This window comes from Condylura cristata, unplaced genomic scaffold, assembly GCF_000260355.1.
Source record: "Condylura cristata isolate star-nosed mole 26May11 unplaced genomic scaffold, ConCri1.0 scaffold00010, whole genome shotgun sequence".
Taxonomy (NCBI): Eukaryota; Metazoa; Chordata; class Mammalia; order Eulipotyphla; family Talpidae; genus Condylura; species Condylura cristata.
The window spans coordinates 43,146,965-43,153,009 of record NW_004567111.1 but is presented as its reverse complement, the minus strand read 5'-3'; positions in this window follow the sequence as shown (position 1 = coordinate 43,153,009).

Here is a 6,045-nt window from a genome sequence, read left to right as displayed (position 1 = left end):
GGAGTTATCTTCATGGCTATCTGCTCTCTCCCAGCTAAGTCTGCTTCTTCCACCAGCATTTACAGCCATTCCTCCTCAGTGAAATTCCTGACTCTTGTTACTTCAGCTCTATATCTGGTTCCTGAAGGGTCCAAGCTATCACAATCATGGAGAAGACTGTCAATATCAGTGCCCTCCACTGTGGTAAATGTGTCAGGTTGAACTAACATCTCTAAAATCTCTTGGATGTGAATGTATGAGAACTTTTCACCCCTTTCCTTGTGTTTTGAAACATTAAAATTCTCTTACATACATTTATGTATTCTATGACATTCTATAAATTTACTTTCACTGGATGATCCTACAGTAACAAACCCTAAAATTTCTGTGGTTTCCACAAGAAAGGTTTATTTCTAACTCCTTTAATGTAATAGAGACCTCCTCTAGATGTTCTCTCATAACAGAATCCAAGCTGATAGAACAGACTCTATCTGGACATGCCTTTCTAATAGCAGGGGGAAGACTGAAAAAAGTTGGTGGACATATGCAATGGCTCTTCAAGGTTCCCCTACTCACATTTTACTGCCCAAACCTAGTCACATGACCAAAATGACATTGAGGCTGGGAAGCATAATCCTACTACAATCCTAGGGCAACAAACAAGAATATCTATGGGGGTGGGTGGTGGAAGGGGAGATAGTTGGAAATATACAAAAATGCAAGGAATAAAGTCTTTGAGAGTCTCTTGGCCTTTCCCCACATTGAGCCAAGATAATTGCGGCAGCTCTTTTTTGGCAATATCTTCCAATTACTCCCAATTAATCTCAGTGATTATTCTATGTGCAAGGGAAGCTGACTTACATTATTTAGCAACCATTCCTAACAATGTGGGGATTATGTTAGTAAGGAAGAAAGATATGCGAATATTGGGTAACCAACTAACAGCTTCTGCCATTCAGACAAAAGAGGAATCTGTAAATTTGAAATTTAAAGACAGAAAAAAGCAGGTTGACTGATGAAGCCCCCAAAGAAGTCATAATCTAGAACTTTCTGTTGTGTGGCAGAAACACTAGAAGCTGGTCTACTTAATAGAGCAGTTTCTGAGCTCAGCATTAGCAACTGGATCAGAGGGCAGAAGCCAGAAGTGGACTGAAAAAGGAGATTCTGTGAATGTCCCCCATGGGCAAGCCCCCTTGGACCCCATCGTCCCCCCACCCCTCAGGGAGCTAGCAGGCAGCATTTTCCCCAAGCAAGCCAAAACACAAAGATACTGAAAAAAATATTCAAGGAGAGCTAAGCTTCTGGATTATAGATTGTTATCTCTGGGTCTAGCCTCTTTTGGACCTTATTGAGATGCCCCTGCAGGCTGGCAGCATCTCCTTGCCCACTTTACCCAGAACTCTGAACCAGATGTCCGATGTCCTATTCAGAAGATACACATAGCTTGAAAATAGACAGTAGCTCTAAAGGCTCATGTCCAGTACTCACTCCTGCTGTCTGTTCACCAGGCAAGCTAGGAGGAACTGTCTCAGTTCAGGCATGGTGGCAGCTGGTGACACCACACTGACAGCAGGGAATCCCTGAACCATGTTTTGACACTGACTAAAGAATGTTTGGAATATCTTGTAGTATTTTAGAACTTCTTATCAATAAGCAAACTCTCAAGTTGCTTGACCAAGTCAAACAAGAAACTTCCGAGAGAGAGCTGGGATTACAACAAGGCATTATTTTTACAAGCATGTCATTGGTAGTTTTGCTTAGGAATTCTCGCTTATATTTTTAAATATTGCTATGAAATATTTCAGACATAAAGATCAGTTAAAGTAAAATCTCAACAACCCACAGAATGGAGGAATATATGGTCATCGTACATGTAATAAGAAGTTAATAGCCACAATGCATAAGGAATTCATTCAACTCAATAACAACCAAAAGTAACCCTCTTTTAAAAATGGGGAGAGGGGGAAGGAGAGAGACTGGAAGGAGGAAGTGGGGTGCACAGGGGACTATGGTGGTGGTACCTGGACGAATTGGGGAAGGAAATTCTATAGGGACTTCACCTGGAGGGGGAAAATAGCAAACACAGCTTAAAAATGAATGATGATGTTAAATATACATAAATTAATATTTTTTTAAATAGGCAGAGGACCTGAATAGACAGTTCTCCAAGAAAGACATACAAATAGCCAAAAAGCATGTGAAAAGTCACCCAACTTCACAAATCATCTGGGAAATCAAATTAAAACCATAATGAGAGGTCACTTCACACTCATTAGGAATGGAAACTATCAAAAGAACAGATAATAACAAGTGTTGGCCAGGATGTGGATTGGAATCTTTGTGTACTGTTAGTGGGATGTAGTAGTAATAAAGACAGAGACAGCGATAGAGGCAGAGATAGAGATAGAGACAGCGATATAAAGGGCCTCCCTGGTGGGCTGGTGGCTGGGGTAAGTCTCAGTGTTATCACCACGAAGGCCTAAGTTCTATCTCCAGCTCTGGTCTTTCTAGCTGCTGCCCTTGGTGGTGTATTTCAGTAAAACTGCCTGCTCAGCAGTTTCTGTCTCTGGTGAATCCTCTCACTCCCTGCTCCTCGAACCTACACCCCAATTATTCTACATAAATAGAAAACAATATGGAGATTCCTTGAAAAGTTAAAAATAGAGATCCCACCAATGCACCTTTGCCCCTCAGTGACAGCCTGCTGCAGTGGCCAAGGAGGCCCCAGGTGTGCCTACTGGAAACATTACCCAAGGAGCCATCATCTTCAAGGACACAGACCTGTGCCTGCTGGCGCCTCTAGGGAAGTGTAACCCAGAGTTTTCAGCATGGGCCTCTGATAGGAAGTTCCGGCTGCGGGTACCACTGCAGGTGCTTCCTGGTCTGCAAGTTCTTCCCAGCTGGCTGATCCTCATGGAGATCCTGAGGATCACGCTGCTGCCATATGCGAATGCCCAGGAATAGAACATCAGCAGCTAGTGGGAGGCCTTGCGCCAGCATCGTGAGCAGAAGGGTAAGCTGAACAAGGTGAAAGCCTGCTTGTTGGACCCAAAGGACAAGAAGACAGCCTTCGTAGCCAGTGCCTACGTGGGAGATGTGGATGACATGAAGTTTTGAAATCTGCCTGCCGCTCTATCCCCCAAAGGAGTCACCACCAGAGCATACAGCTCTTGCACATCAATGCCCAATTTATGGTCTCTGCAGTCACCCCACAAGCACATGTCCTGGGTGGGTTGTCCTTGGGGGGGAGGGGGGAGGGCGCTTTGGAACACCTGAGCCAGCAACTAAGGTTTGTCTGTAGGGTGAGAAGCCAGTGTCTGCCAAGTTGTGGCCAGCTCCTGCAAGCAAGTCCATCTTAAGGGACAACTGGTGCTGTAGGAGGAAGCAGGGACAGAAAGTGAGAAACCCCATCTGCCCTCATTTTTCAGATCACCAATTCTCAACAGCTACTGCTCATCCATCACTGGATCACTATTACCATTCCATAAAACTCAGTCTGAAATTCTGCCCCAAGATCGTGAGTCTTGCCCTGGTGAGAATGGCTGTGCTACAGTGAAGCTAGCTTGATAAACCTTTGAATGTGAATGCTGTGGCTTAAAACAAATTAAAAACAGAATTGCCGTGTTATCCAGCAATGCATTCCTGGGTGTGTATATATAAAAGAATTGAAAGCAGAATCTCAATGAAATACATGTACATTCATGTTCAGGGCAGCAGTATTCACAATAACCAAGAGACATAGGCAACCCAAGTGTCCACCCACAGATGAATGGATAAAGAAAACACGCTATATACATTTTATACAGCCACAGCCTTAAGAAGGAAACCCTGACAAGTGCTTCAACAGCTCCAACGTGGATGAACTTTGAGGACTTACATTAAATGAAATAAACCAGTCATAAAAGGACCAGTACTGTATGATCTCATTCCCATGAAGAATCTGAAGTAGTCAAATTCAAATAAACAGAAAGTAGAACAGTTGCCTGGGGCAAAATAGAGAGTTGTTTTATGGGTATAGAGTTTTGGTTTTGCAAGATGAAAAAGTTGTGCAACAGTGTGAATTTACTTAACACTTCTGAACTTAGAAATGACTAGGGTGGTAAGTTTTATGTTATGTGGTTCTTACCACCACACACACACACACACACAAACACACACATTTGCCCACCTCAGAGCACTCTCAAACCCTAACATTCTTCTGTACCTCCTTCAGACTTTTTCCAGGAATAAAGGTTGGCAGACAATGATGGCAGCTTTTTGTCTCTATAATCCTACTCTCCTGTTTCCCTCTTCAGAACATCTGCTTTCCTGAATTGTTTCGTCTCATTCCTATGTTTATTTGATACTATAGCCACATGTGTATTACATACACTATACAAAACAATATAGCATTGTATTTGCCTACATACTACTTTTCCATAAATGGCACAATACTGTACCTATCCTTTTGCAATACCATATTTGCAATTTACCACTGTGGTAAATAAAGGTCTAATTCACTATTAAAATGGATATGTTGCAATTTATACATATATCATTTTATACCCATAAATTTTGTCCACTCAAAAATGATTTGAGTCATTTAAGATGTTCCACTATTGTGGACAACATAGGGTAGAATCATCCAGTACATTCATCCTTGCATATGTGTTTTTAACTTTAGAAACTCTGCCCTGGAGGGTTTTCAATGGCACCAGGATTCTGACCAATTGTTTTCCAGTTTTCACTGGCAGTGGATGAAAGTTCCACACTGACATTAGCCACATTTGTCAGGTTTCTTTACTTGATGGGTATGAAATCATGTCTCACTATGACTCTGCATCGCCCAGATTACTCTAAGAGCTAAACATCTTCTCATAAGCTCAAACATGATATCCATTTTTTCTGCATTCATTTCTGCCTGTGTTTCTGTTTTGCTGCCTGTCTTCCACTAATTGGTAGACACTCTTTGGTTTTGGGATACTAAGGCATTGTTGGCTACAAGCACAACAATTTCTCCTCTCAGTCTGTTTATTTATCTACAGTCTATGATCTTTTAAATTTGTTTATTTGTCTAGCAAAACTTTTACTATACTTTATATTGTAATCAAATATATCAACCTTCTTTGTACACTGTAGTTATGAAATCCTTTATGACCCTGAGGACCAGTATTTCTGACTTCCTTGGGGCACAGAGTAATGGTTCGGTAAATACGTGCTGAATATATTAGTTCTAGGCTGTAGATCTCCTGAAAATTGCACAGATCCAATTTTTATCTTTTATAGTCACCTTGCTCCTACAAACTTTTATTACAAAAAAATTAGATTTAAGCAAAAATGTTAAAATTAACTTAATTCAACAAGCCGAACCATACCTTTCTTTACACACATGAACATGTACTGTCAGCAAGTAATAACTGATTATTTCTTCTTTACAGAAAAGATAGCTGAGAATTAGGATTTTTAAATGTAACAGTATTTGGATTAGAAATCAGAAAGAAAAAAAAAGAAAACTTGTTAGCATTGACTGCAGGGCACCAAGAAGAACCTATGTACTTAAACTTTTCCTTGCTCATATATTTTCTGGTAGACCTGCAAAATAAAAGAAAAAAGGTATGCAATCATCACATGCCATGACACAATGAAATTCTTGGTTACTGTTAATTGCCGCCTCTAGCACTAAGACTAGTTCCAATACACAAATTTATCAGCATCACCCTATTGTTTATTCCTTCATGAAGCCTACCTCGCTCATCTACCGTCCATTCTTTGCTACCCCTCATCCTAATAAAGTCTCTTCACTTGACATCTGCTTTACTGGTCACCTAAATAGTCTATTTCCATTTTCTCTCCTATTCCTTCACACGTCAGATTAACCCTTCCAAAACCTTGCTGCTAGAAAGTCTCACTTTTGCTTATAATTCTCAATGCATCTTCTCTGCATATTTTTTATAACTGTCCCACAGCTATTGGTACATTGTGCTTTAAAAAACAAACAATTGGGCCCTCCCTGGTGGCGCAGCGGGTTAAAGCACTGCACTGAGAAGCTAAAGCCACTTCCGCATGAGTTCGATTCCCGCCTGCCCC